At 42.2% G+C, this 14,738-nt stretch overlaps 1 long non-coding RNA gene across 4 annotated transcripts in view; it reads left to right on the forward strand.

Annotated features, from left to right (window-relative positions):
• The window catches only part of LOC123595302, a 546,512-nt gene that overhangs the window by 18,437 nt on the left and 513,337 nt on the right, over positions 1-14,738 (forward strand). For all 4 annotated transcript variants that reach the window (XR_006711122.1, XR_006711123.1, XR_006711121.1 and 1 more), the window contains one exon: positions 3,037-3,104. This is a non-coding gene — a long non-coding RNA (uncharacterized LOC123595302). The remainder of the gene's footprint in view (positions 1-3,036; positions 3,105-14,738) is intronic.

Here is a 14,738-nt window from a genome sequence, read left to right on the forward strand (position 1 = left end):
AGCAAGAAACCATGGGTCCAAGGAGGCCTCAGTTTCATGTGGCCTCCATCCAGGTGGAAACGGCTGAGTCTCCCCTCCCTATATTTTATGCCCCACGTCACCCCCACAGAGGAGTGAGAAACGGTTCACAGCAGTTTGTTGGTTTTTAATCATCTCCTTGCTGCGTCACAAGGGCTGATTTTGTTGCTTACCAGAGTCAGTGACTGAAATCTCGGTACAAAATTCACTTTGTAAACATCAGAAAGCAGTTCAGTTAGATTAGTGGTCATTTTTGTCCCCCTCATCTCTTGCCTTTCTCACCTGTAACCTGCAGGGTACTTACTGATTTGAAATGTAGATGAACTAGGTTCTGTCCCCAATAAAAGCCAGATGGTTATATAGTTACTTGTTTACACTGGTTTCAGTGTTTATTAATTTTTGAAATTTTATTTTCCTCTTGTACTTTATAGCTGTGTCTGTATTCTGAGGCTGGTGAATTTTCTTTTTTTTTATTTTAGAGGGAGAGAGTGTGCCCATGTGTGCATGGGTGTAAGCATGCATGGGGGAGGGGCAGAGGGAGGGAGAGAGAATCCCAAGCAGGCTCTATGCAAAGTGCAGAACCCAGTACGGGGCTCGACCCATGACCCTGGGATCATGACCTGAGCTGAAATCAAGAATCAGATGCTCAACCAGCTGAGCCATCCAGGTGCCCCTTAATGTTTATTTTTATTTAAAATGTTTACTGAGGTGCCACCTAGCTACTACTGTATTAAGTCCACTTTAGGAATTATTATTATTTTTTTGTGTGTGAAGAAAGTTAACTTTAAAATTTTTTGATTTTTTTACATTTATATATTTTTTTTTTTAATTTTTTTTTTTTTTCAACGTTTATTTATTTTTGGGACAGAGAGAGACAGAGCATGAACGGGGGAGGGGCAGAGAGAGAGGGAGACACAGAATCAGAAACAGGCTCCAGGCTCTGAGCCATCAGCCCAGAGCCTGACGCGGGGCTCGAACTCACGGACCGCGAGATCGTGACCTGGCTGAAGTCGGACGCTTAACCGACTGCGCCACCCAGGCGCCCCACATTTATATATTTTTGATAGGCAGAGAGAGACAGAGCACAAGTGGGGGAGGGGCAGAGACAGAGGGAGACAGAGAATCCGAAGCAGGCTCCAGGCTCCGAGCTGTCAGCACAGAGCCCTCCGCGGGGCTTGAACTCACAGACCTCGAGATCATGACCTGAGCTGAAGTCGGATGCTTAACCGACTGAAGAAAGTTATCTTTAAAAAATAATTGAAAGGTGGGGCACCTGGCTGGCTCAGTCAGAAAAGCACACGAGTCTTGATCTCAGGATTGTGACTTTGAGCCCTGTGTTGGGGGCGTAGAGATTACTTACATACATGAATGCTTTAAAAAATAGAAAAAAGGCATAACATAATTTCTATATTGGCTAGTACAATTATTCAATAGCTCTCATAGTTAGAACTAATACAAAATATCTAGGACTTGAAAACTGGCGGTGAAACGGCTTGTGTGCACACACAAATGCACTCCAGTCCTATTAGAATTTCATTTAGAATAAATTAGTTTAGGATTTAGTGTAAAATATTTTTCTAATTTCTAAAGAAGCACATATTCATTATAGAAAATTCAGAGAGTCCACATACAGATTTAGAGACATAGTGACTACATGTAAAATTAAGGTGTGATGTATATATCACATGTATACATGAATGTTGTGTATAATTTACTTCCTAGAGATTCGTATCTCAAATTTGAATACAGAACATTGTATAAAAGGCCATTAATATGAGGTAACCTAGCCAAATAACTGACAGTAATTTAAATGATCATGTAGTGAATGAGCTAATACGATTAAAGGTGTGTAAGACTCCTATTTCCATATGTGGCTTCCAACATCTAATCAGTAACCCAGACTGCTGAAGAGGATGTTAGCATATACAAGTGCCCACTCATGAATGAGAACAGAACACAGGTTAGGTATTGATGTTTAATTAGCTGCTAGGCTTTTTTACCACCTAGGTAACGTCTCCCCACAAATTTTAACAACCAAGCTGTTTGAGCTTGGGTCTTAATGAATTTATAAATTGTGACATACCATGAGCCTTGATGCTAGAAGTTTAAATGCGTGAAGACAAGGGCGTGTATAATGTAATATAGTAGGTTTGTTGAAACACACCCCTTAGAGCTCATCCCTTCAAGTGTTTTGTCCCACGTAGTTGCGTTAAGAGGTTATGAGTTGGCTCCGCCATGCGTGAATGTAGTCATTCAGCGATATCGATGGACTGCTGTGTGTGGACGTAATTGTGGATGAGACTGTCATGATGGACAGAGATGACTCCTGGCCAGTCTGAGACAGGAGTGTAAGTCCTGCATGGAAGGTGGCCCAGGGTGATAGAGACTCCCGCCCAACCGCGTCCCTGGGGTCAGGTCGATGGAAAGACACATGACTTCTCAGCTGAATACTGGTCACTGAAATTCCAAGGTGGTGTGGGGCCTTCAGAGACTGCCTTTAGAGACTTGTCATAGCCAAGGCTTCAGTTAGCACTGTGGTTAACTGTGGCTTCAGTAGACTGTTCAAGTCAGACCTTTGACCTGTGGTTTTATTTTTATTTATTTTTAATGTTTATTTTTGAGACAGATTGAGAGAGACAAAGAGTGAGCAGGGGAGGGGCCGAGAGAGAGGGAGACACAGAATCGGAAGCAGGCTCCAGGCTCTGAGCTGTCAGCACGAGCCCCACGCGGGGCTTGAACTCACGAGCCGTGACATCATGACTTGAGCTGAAGTGGGATGCGTAACCGACTGAGCCATCCCGGTGCCCCGAGTCAGACCTTTGAAAAGCCCCAGGATTTAGCGGAGGGCGTCGCAGTACGTACTCAGCGACCGCTTACTGATGATCGACCGCAGGAAGTCTGATGAAATGATGCTTGCACGACTGAAAAATCCTTGTTCTGCTCTAAACCCAGATGGATCTGAGCGCTAGGATGGGTTTGCTCGTCTGGCTTGCTAATTCGTTATCTCCATCCCAGCAGCTCTTCAGCAGTTCGAACGAGAGAGGCCAGGCTGCCAAGGCGTACTGAGCATGTGTCGCGCCCTCAGGGTGAGTAGTTTGACAAGGACCGTATGTATTTCCATCTTAAAACTGGGATACGTTTGTCTCAGTCATATCCATTCAATTTAAAATTACTCAGTTTGCATGTGGATTGATGCACTCATAGACCACACATTTAATTGATGGGTGTTAAGATGAGTCAGCACTTGTTTTTCCTGGTTCGTGCTGACCGTTCAAATCCAGGCTCTACCGCTTAGAGCTGTGTGAGCTTGGGAAGGTTACTTGACATCTCTGTTCCTCATTTCCTAATCTATACGTGATGGATAATGATTACAGCCAAATTATAGAATGCGTCTGAGGCTAAATGACTTAATGCAGGTAAGGAGCACAGAATACTGTTTGTCACATAGTGAGAACTGTATAATTACTGTATTGTCACTATCCTAAAACATAAAACATTAACATAAAAAACATGTAATTCAGCAGAGAAAATAGTCTATAAAGTAGTTAATATATACAAGATGATGATTAGACTTAAAATTCTAAACATATCTGAATCCAAATGAGTCCATATTGCAAAGAACAGAGAACCCTGTCACATGGTACCAATTTTATTATTCCTAACCGTGATGGTATTAATATGAAGAATATTTAGATTATTAGATCAAACTAATATTTAGTTTATCATCTATCACGAAGGTTTCCATTATTTTCGATGTTTTAAATATGTTGAAAAACATGAATTACAACAGTAAGGATGAAATTAAATGGTGAAAATGGAAATGTAGTCATTTAGAATAGTTTTTCTGTCTTCAGATGAAAAATAGATCCTGCAGGAAGCTAGGTCCTCGGAACTGAATACGTTCTAAAATCTAATTTGTTTTTCTTGCAGTTTGTAGATGTGGAATTGTTAAAATGTTCATATCTTTGAGCTAATGTGGCATAACCAATTTAATTTGCAAAACAGAGATGACGTGTCTAGAACATGATCCATAATCACTTTTTTCCCTCTTTCAGCTTCACGTTGTTGGGGGTCCGTTAGATAGGCTCCTCAAGCATATTTTGTGACTTTGTAGAAATTTCCAAACAAATAAAGTCTTGGAAAATCATAAAAGAATAGCATTTTGGAACAAAACAGTCGCTCATAATTTATCCTTTTCACTGTTTCTAAGTTGTGTCGAGTTGTTGGAATGTCTGGGGTGCTTTGGGCTCATAATTCACTGGGAAGCCTTCATGCCACGGTGATCGGATCCGTGGGAAGGGATGGGGGAGTTGGGAGCGGATTGGGTGGTGAGAACCACACGTGGCGTTGTCCCCCCCAAGACAGGGTGGGCTGACGGGAGGGTTGCCTGCAGCGTGGTAGCTCCTGGGGCCGCCGTGGCCGCCCCCTCATACCCACCACTGTGCTCCACCCTTGGCTGGCGGCTTCCCCAGCACGAGCCGGGCCTTACTTTCAACACCGCGGCAAGTCTGGAGGTGCTGCGGTTGGAGGCTGCCAGCCAGTGCTCCACTTGCAGTGGGTCTCGGTTCATTCTGGAAGGCAGATTGGAGCGGCACGTCTGGTCACTGCTTCTAAATCCAGCTTAGCATCTGCGTGCAGTCTCATCACACCTTCGCCGTGTCACACAGAGATGGCCAGACTTCAATATTGGTGCACTTCTGGGGTGTCTGGTTTCGTAGAGCGTCATCTTTGAAGGTCGTTCACGCTTCATGTTGCTGCTTTGGCAGAGTGTGTGGGAAGGGGGTAAAGAGTAGCTCAAAGGGTTTTATTATAATTGAGTTTGTCTATTTAAAGGGCCATTTACTCTGCCAGTCGCAGGGATTATTATTATTAGCTCTAGTTGTAGTAGTAATTATGGTAGGAAAAGCAGGGGACGGGGAGAGAGGAAAGGAATCTAATAGCCATCCTAATGCCATTAATATTTATTGGGCCCACTGCTAAGGCCTGCCATGTAGAATGTCATGCACTACTTACATTGGCATTACAAACAGCGTGTCAGTATGGTTCTCAGGTTGGAGATGACGTACAGAGGGGTTGCGTGACTCGTCCCAGCTCGTGGAGCCAGTAAATGATACAGGTGGATTCAGACCTCTGCGGTAGGCATCCTTCATACCCGCTCCCATCTATGTCCTTAGAACCAGGACCTGGGCTTGATTATTCCGTATGCTCATCTTATGATATAACTTGTCACTATGGGTTTGATCTTTTTAGCCTCGATATCCTCATCTACGGAAACTCCCTAATAACGATAACCAATCTTTCTTGCAAGCTTAATGTGAGGGGGGAAAAAAGATGTTGTTGACAAACTGTTTTGTAAACTATACGCCCTTCATCAATAAATGTTACTATCTTACTGGTGTTAAGTATTTTGTGTTCTAGAAGTGAGACTAGGATGCAGTTATAAAATGTTGACAACAGCAAATGCTGTCAATTCATTCTCAGGAGTTGTGATCCCAGGATGTTGGATGTGGAGGTTATCCAGTCCACAAGTGCTCAGTCAAGTGCTGCGTATTTGTATCATTTAGGGGAGCTTCTAAAAATGGTTGTTGCTCAAGATTCAGTCCATTTTCAGAAATCGTATTTCATTGGTCTGGTGTAGGGCCGAAGCATCTAAGTACGTGTACACGTGCATGCATACGTATTTGTACGCGTAGACATGTGTCTGAACATACGTGTTTATATGTATGTTTGTGTGTGTTCTCCAGAATGATTCTAGTATGTAGCCAGAGGGCAAAAATGGCTGGATTCAACCAGCCAGCTTCCTTCTGATGTGAGGGGTGACCACCTGTTCACCAAGGACAGCCCCCTGGACACATGCTGCCCACTGTCCCACCTGGTTAGCCCACCCCCTTTTACTCTCAAAAGTCATTGTTGGGATGGCGCATGATACAGGTTACGTAGGTGATGTAGTCCCCTGCTGATGAGGAACTGAGGTTTTGGGAGGCTATTGTCCTTCGAAAAGGAATAGAATATGAGATTGCTGCAGAGCCATGTTGAACATCTTGTGAGTAAGTAGGATGTTTCTTGTGATTCTTAAGCTGAGAGGATTTCTCAATTTTTCTTTGATTATAAGAAGTCTTTAGGGGCGCCTGGGTGGTGCAGTCGGTTAAGCGTCCGACTTCAGCCAGGTCACGATCTCGCGGTCCGTGAGTTCGAGCCCCGCGTCGGGCTCTGGGCTGATGGCTCAGGGCCTGGAGCCTGTTTCCGATTCTGTGTCTCCCTCTCTCTCTGCCCCTCCCCCGTTCATGCTCTGTCTCTCTCTGTCCCAAAAATAAATAAACGTTGAAAAAAAAATTTAAAAAAAAAAAAAAAAAAAAAAAGAAGTCTTTAAAAAAAGAAAATTCTGTGTTTCCATGTCAGCCAATAAAGTTTTGCAATACTGACATCTCATCCCACAGGTTGATTCACGTAGAAAATAGTTGATCGTCGTTTATAATTGCTGAAAGCAGCTTCTTGTGAATACTGTCCTTTGTTATTTAACAAATTAGATTTAAGAAACAAATCAACAGCTTTATCAACTGTCTGAATACTGGTTTTCTGAACATCACATATGGTCCTCCTGGGTACGATGTGCTTAATGACAATATTTATGCAACCTCGGACCAAAAGTACATTCGATCCTGACCAAGAGATTTGACCTGTTGTTCCTCTGACAAAATGATGCAGTGTTCTTAGCTGACACTTTCTCAGCCGACGTCAGACTTGATTTTGGCATTAAAGCCAGCATTACCCTACATATCCATGCCCCCGAATAGCTAAGATACTTTTCAGCCGGTAGTCTGGGTTTTAAAGGATGCACAAGGAGTCTGTATTCAGTCCACATACAAATCCATGGATGTGGGCATTTTGCTGTGGTAATAGTAACGTTATCCTCTCATCACTGGGCTGCTGTTCCAGGGTGACCCAATCGGAAGTGCAGATCTAGGAAGAAAACAGGTCTCAGAGTGAAACCAAGGATGCTAGAAGTTTATGTCACTGGGCAGTAATGAGTGTCTGCTTGTGGAGTCCGGGAACTGTATGATACCCTAAAGATCCAATACAGTATACCATACGAGACTGGAGTGTTCTCACTTTTGTTTGTGTATGATTATGGATGGACATCAGAAATTCATTTAACTTTTTTAAATTCTGGCATAGTTAGCATACAGCGTTATAGTGGTTTCAGGTGTACGATATAGTGAATCAACAATTGTGTACCTTACTCAGTGCTCATCATAGTGAGTCAACAATTCTGTACATTCAGTGCTCATCATAGTGATTTAACACTTCTGTTCATTACTCACTGCTCATCATAGTGAGTCAACAATTGTGTACATTACTCAGTGCTCATCATAGTGAGTCAACAATTCTGTTCATTACTCAGTGCTCATCCTGGTGATTCGGTAATTCTGTACATTACTCAGTGCTCATCAGAGTGAGTCAACAATTCTGTACATTACTCAGTGCTCATCTTGATGATTCTGTAATTCCATACATTACTCAGTGCTCATCTTGATGAGTCAACAATTCTGTACATTACTTAGTGCTTATCTTGATGAGTCGACAATCTGTACATTACTCAGTGCTCATCTTGATTCAACAATTCTGTACATTACTCAGTGCTCATCAGAGTGAGTCAACAATTCTGTACATTACTCAGTGCTCATCTTGATGATTCTGTAATTCCATACATTACTCAGTGCTCATCTTGATGAGTCAACAATTCTGTACATTACTTAGTGCTTATCTTGATGAGTCGACAATCTGTACATTACTCAGTGCTCATCTTGATTCAACAATTCTGTACATTACTCAGTGCTCATCAGAGTGAGTCAACAATTCTGTACAGTACTCAGTGCTCATCTTTTTTTTTTTAATATTTTTTTTAACGTTTATTTTTGAGACAGGGAGAGACAGAACATGAACAGGGGAGGGTCAGAGAGAGGGAGACACAGAATCTGAAGCAGGCTCCAGGCTCTGAGCTGTCAGCACAGAGCCCTATGTGGGGCTAGAACTCACGGACTGTGAGATCATGACCTGAGCCGAAGTCGGCCGCTTAACCGACTGAGCCACCCAGGTGCCCCTACTCAGTGCTCATCTTGATGATTCTGCAATTCCGTACATTACTCAGTGCTCATCTTGATGAGTCAACAATTCTGTACATTACTCAGTGCTCATCTTGATGAGTCAACAATTCTGTACATTACTCAGTGCTCATCATACTGAGTGAACAATTCTGTACATTACTCAGTGCTCATCTTGATGAGTCAACAATTCTGTACATTACTCAGTGCTCATCTTGATGAGTCAACAATTCTGTACATTACTCAGTGCTCATCATACTGAGTGAACAATTCTGTACATTACTCAGTGCTCATCATAGTGAGTCAACAATTCTGTTCATTACTCAGTGCTCATCATACTGAGTGAACAATTCTGTACATTACTCAGTGCTCATCTTGATGAGTCAACAATTCTGTACATTACTCAGTGCTCATCATACTGAGTGAACAATTCTGTTCATTACTCAGTGCTCATCATAGTGAGTCAACAATTCTGTTCATTACTCAGTGCTCATTATAGTGAGTGAACAATTCTGTACATTACTCAGTGCTTATCGTACTGAGTCAACAATTGTGCACATTAGTCAGTGCTCATCATAGTAAGTCAACAATTCTGTACATTACTCAGTGCTCATCTTGATGATTCAACAATTCTGTACGTTACTCAGTGGTCATCTTGATTCTGCAATTCTGTACATTACTTAGTGCTCATAATAGTGAGTCAACAATTCTGTACATTACTCAGTGTCATCTTGATGATTCTGCAATTCCGTACATTACTCAGTGCTCATCTTGATGAGTCAACAATTCTGTACATTACTCAGTGCTCGTCTTGATGAGTCAACAATTCTGTACATTACTCAGTGCTCATCATACTGAGTGAACAATTCTGTTCATTACTCAGTGCTCATCTTGATGAGTCAACAATTCTGTACATTACTCAGTGCTCATCATACTGAGTCAACAATTCTGTTCATTACTCAGTGCTCATTATAGTGAGTGAACAATTCTGTACATTACTCAGTGCTTATCATACTGAGTCAACAATTGTGCACATTAGTCAGTGCTCATCATAGTAAGTCAACAATTCTGTATATTACTCAGTGTTCATCTTGATGAATCAACAATTCTGTACATTACTCAGTGCTCATCTTGGTGATCAGTAATTCTGTACATTACTCAGTGCTCATCCTGATGATTCAACAATTCTGTATGTTACTCAGTGGTCATCTTGATGATTCTGCAATTCTGTACATTACTTAGTGCTCATAATAGTGAGTCAACAATTCTGTACATTATTCAGTGCTCATCATGGTAAGTGTGCTCTTCATCCATGTCACCTATTCCCCCCAACCCTCACTTCCTGTCTGATAACCACCTGTTTGTTGTCTACAGTTATGAGTCTGGTTTTTTGTTTTTTCTTTGTGTGTTTGGTTTCCTAAATTCCACCTATGAATGAATACCTGTGGTGTTTGTCCTTCTCTGACTTATTTCTCTTTGCATTATACTCTAGCTCTATCCCTGTTGTTGCAAATGGAAAGGTTTCATTCTTTTTTATGGCTGAGTAATATTCCATTGTATACATGTACCACAACTTCTTCATCCATTCATCTGTTGATAGACACTTGGGCTGCTTCCATAATTTGGCTGCTGTAAGTAATGCTGCTATAAACATAAGGGGGCATATATCTTTTGAAAATAGTGTTTTTGTATTGTTTGGGTAAACACCCAGTGGAATTACTGCATCGTGTGGTAATTCTGTTTTTACGTTTCTGAGGCACCTCCATACTGTCTTCCACAGTGGCTGCACCACTTTGCCCTTCCACCAGCAGGACATGAGGGTTCCTTTTCCTCCACATCCTCGCCAACACTTGCTGTTTCTTGCGTTTTTGATTTTAGCCATTCTGACAGGTGTGAGGTGGGATCTCATTGTAGTTTTGATTTGCATTTCCCTGATGATTAGTGATATTGAGCATCTTTTCATGTGTCGGTCATTTGGATGGCTTCTCTGTAAAAGGATCTGTTCATGTCTTCTGCCCATTTTTTAATTGGATTATTAGTTTTTTGGGAATTGAGTTGTATAAGGTTTTTATATACCCTGGATACTAACCTTTTATTGGGTATATTATTGGTAAGTATCTTCTCCCATTCAGTAAGTTGTCTTTTTGTTTTGCTGATTGTTTCCTTCGCTGTGCAGAAGCTCTTTATTTTGATGTAGTCCCAATAGTTGATTTTTGCTTTTGTTTCCCTTGCCTCTGGAGACCTATCTAAGAAAATGTTGTTATAGCCAATTTCAGAAAAATTACTGCCTATGCTGTCTTCGAGACTTTTTGTGACTTCAGGTCTCCCATTTAGGTCTAAATTTAATCTGTTTTGTGTTTGTTTTTGCGTATGGTGTAAGAAAGTGGTCCAGTTTCATTCTTTTGCATGTTGCTGTCCAGTTTTCCCAGCACCAGTTGTTGAAGAGACTTTTTACCATTGCATATTCTTGCTTCCTTTGTCAAAGATTAATTGATGGTGTTATGGTGGTTTTTCGTTCTGTTCTATTGATCTGTGTGTCTGTGTTTGTGCCAATACCACACTGTCTTAACGACTGCTGCTTTGGAATGTAACTTGATGTCTGGAATTGTGATGCCTCCAGGTTTGCTCTTCTGTTTCAAGATTGCTATCACTGTTCAGGTCTTTTGTGGTGCCATACAAAGTTTAGGATTGCTTGTTCTAGTTCTGTGACAAATGCTGTTGGTATTTTGATAGAGATCGCATTAAATCTGTAGCTTGCTTTGGGTAGTATAGACATCGTAACAGTATTTGTCCTTCCAGTCCATGAGCATAGAATATCATTCAGAGGTCGATTTTGATGTCTCTGAGATTTCTTCTACAAATCTCCAAAAAACCCTTTGCAGAATATAGTGGCACTTTCCTCGATTGTAAATTTTGAATGGTTATACGGTTGATTTCGAAAGGTGCTATGGCTGTGCCAAGTGGGCCCTCCGCAAACAGTTGGCTCGTGTTATTTGAAAAAGAGGAGTATAACTCTTAATGGGATTTAGAGTCCGAGAAATGTATACTCTTCTCGTAGTTGTCTAATTTACGAAAGAAAGGTCAGCAGATTTCCCCATTTTCTGAGGAAAGGGGACAATGAAAAGAAACACTTACTCCAGCTGTCTTTCTGATTCTCCCAAGACATGCTGGGTGTCCCTCCTCTGTATTCTAAGCGCACCATGTACATTTCCTTTATTAGGATCCATTGCACAGTGTCCTAGAAGTACTGTTTTGGCAGTCTTTCTCTGGTCTAGAGCAGAAACCATGTCCTTCTTAGATTTGCATGCAAAGCTCTCGGCAAAGAAATTAACCCATACTGGATTTACAAAATACCTTTGGAGGTAACACATAGTCAGGGAGCAATATTTAGGGTGACATGAAAATCTACAATGAAGATCACGGAAACCAGACCGTTCCCATAAACAAAACACTCATTCACTATTCAGAGTCAGTTCCTTTCTAAAGGTGATCAAAAGAATGAGGGAGGTAGAGAGAGCTTATCAAAATCTGGTTTTGCTCAAATTGACCAATATGTTTTGAAGACCCTAATGCAGATGCTTTTAAATAGTTGCGCTCATCAAAGTTCACTCTGACTTAATCTGAGCGGTGGGGAATGTCTTTGAATGTGGAGATGGCCAAAGGTTCATGGTTACACTTTCCAGAATAATATGATTATGAGATCAACCAAGGATGACCAAATGCAAAGGGTTTAAGTAGTTCTAGAAGATGCTGGCTGATTGTCTGGACGAAAATGACAGGCATACACACCCAATAAAGCACATTACTGATCCCGGTCACCTGCTTCGTATGGCTCTACTGTGGCCCTGTTTTCCAGGGTGGCAGTTTGGCCGTCATGTCCAGAGCGTAAGGACTGCCCACCTTCCTGAGTCCGTTAGACTCCCTGAATGCTTTACTTACAGGCAGGTATCCATTTCTGAGCCACTGCACCGCCTACGTGGTAGAGGAAAAGAGCGGTGATAGACGGAGCTGGCCTTCTGAACAGGAAGGTGCTTTTTGTAATACCAAGCAGTTACTGATTTCCCTGTGTGTGTTCAGAGGAGTGTCAACCACCTGGCGGATTTCAGTTGTGCCTATCCATAAAATGCCAGATGGCCCCTCGACACCAGCTTTGCTTACTAATCACAACCAGTGTCATCTGTATATCGGCGTAATGCGCACACCGATAAAGTTATGCAGTTGTCATGGGACTAGAGAAGGTTTATAACCGCACCAGCTTCTGCACTTTACAATCCGTAATGTTTACACACCGCTTTGGGGATGTTTCTCCAAGGATAAATCGATCCCTTTAATCTTGGTATCCTCTATACATCACTGACGTGTTTCGCTCTGTGCTTTCGCCTGTTCACAAGATGAATGAAACTCTTCCTTTTGGATCTCACACCAGCATGTGATACAGGAAGCATCGGCGACCTCACGGTCCCGGGAACCCCATCACACGCCGAGCTCTGTGACCCCCAGGCCATCAGTAGTGCTTGTAACTAATACGGGTTGCAAACTGTATGGCTACCAGAAAACCAGATCTTCGAGAACATTTTCCCTGAGCTTAGCACGATTGACTGAGCCACCTGGCCTTTCTTCAGAGATCTTTTCTTTGTCTTTTGTCTTGAAGGAGGGGAGTCGACACCTACTGATCTCCACTGTCCCTTTGTAAGAAAATCTTGCAGAGAATCTACTTCACATTTTACCAAGGACAGTAACTGTTTCATATGACTGGCATAATGGGGATTCTATTTCGGTTTCTTATTTTTTTTTTTTTTTAAGTTTATTTTTAACAGAGAGAGAGCATGAGTTGGGGAGGGGGGGCAGAGAGAGAGGGAGAAAGAGAATCCCAAGCAGGCTCTGCACCACCAGCACAGAGCCTGATTCAGGACTTGAACTCATGAAACCGCGAGACCATGACCTGAGCCAAAACCAAGAGTGCAATGCCTAACTGACCGAGCCACCCAGGTGCCCCTCTGTTTCTGTTTTTTGTTTGTTTGTTTGTTTTTAAATAACAGTTGTGACTTTATTTATTTTTTTTTATTTTTTATTTTTTTACGTTTATTTATTTTTGAGACAGAGAGAGACAGAGCATGAACAGGGGAGGGTCAGAGAGAGGGAGACACAGAATCTGAAACAGGCTCCAGGCTCTGAGCTGTCAGCACACAGCCTGATGCGGGGCTCAAACTCACAGACCGTGAGATCATGACCTGAGCCGAAGTCGGACGCTTAACCGACCAAGCCACCCAGGTGCCCCAACAGTTGTGACTTTAAAATGCAATATAGAGCAGTTGTATTTTTTTTTTATTAATTTTTAACTAGGTTCTATGTCCATTGTGGGGCTTGAACATGACCCCGAGATCAAGAATTGTGTGCTCCACTGACTGAGCCAGCCAGGTGCCCCAAACGGCAGGATTATTTTTTTTTAAACAAGATAATGTTATATGTGAGCTGCAATGCATTTCATTTGAATATTGTTTGTTCCACTATTTCTGTGTTTCAGTTCTTCTTTTCCATAGTTTTTACTCTATGAAAAATTATGTATTTTAGAATAGATGACTCTGCCATTGTCCACTTCTAGTTTTCCAAACAGACATTTCTGAGACGGTTTTTATTTTTTATTTTTTTATTTATTTATTTTTTCAACGTTTATTTATTTTTGGGACAGAGAGAGACAGAGCATGAACGGGGGAGGGGCAGAGAGAGAGGGAGACACAGAATCGGAAACAGGCTCCAGGCTCTGAGCCATCAGCCCAGAGCCTGACGCGGGGCTCGAACTCACAGACCGCGAGATTGTGACCTGGCTGAAGTCGGACGCTTAACCGACTGTGCCACCCAGGCGCCCCCTCTGAGACGGTTTTTAAAAAGTAACATTTTGGGAGCACCTGCGTAGCTTAGTTGATAAGCATCTGACTCTTGATTTTGGCTCAGGTCATGATCTCACAGTTTGTGACATCGAGTCCTTAGTCGGGCTCTGTCCTGACGGCATGGAGCATGCTTGGGATTCTCTCTCTCTCTCTCTCTCTCTCTCTCTCTCTCACTCTCTGTGCCCCCCACCAACTCTCACTCTCTCAAAATAAAGAAACAGTAAAAAAAAAATAAGTAACATTTTGGCTTTTACACAAGCGATGGAATCACACTTCCCAGGAGTAAAACTTTTTTCCAGTAATGTCTGCACCGTAATAGCCATGACACGACCAATTCTAAATTTCAAAATCATGAGGAAATCAGTATATTAAGTTAATTTTTAGAAGCATCACTTTTAGAGCAGCCTGTTGCTCTAGTGACATTAATAGTGTGTACACCTTTTTGTAATGGAGAACTAGCTAGAATCACTTAAAAAAAACTTTTTAGCGTTTATTCACTTTTGGGAGAGAGAGACCGTGCACGAGCAGGGTAGGGGCAGAGAGAGAGGGAGATAAGACTCCGAAGCAGGCTCCAGGCTCCGAACTGTCAGCACAGAGCCCAATCCCAATGCGGGGCTCAAACCCATGAACTGTGAGATCATCACCTGAGCCAGAGTTGGACACTTAACCGACTGAGCCACCCAGGCGCCCCTGGAATCACTTTTTAAAATGGCTTGGTAGGGAGTCTACG

The sequence above is a fragment of the Leopardus geoffroyi genome, chromosome X, assembly GCF_018350155.1.
Source record: "Leopardus geoffroyi isolate Oge1 chromosome X, O.geoffroyi_Oge1_pat1.0, whole genome shotgun sequence".
NCBI classification, from domain to species: domain Eukaryota; kingdom Metazoa; phylum Chordata; class Mammalia; order Carnivora; family Felidae; genus Leopardus; species Leopardus geoffroyi.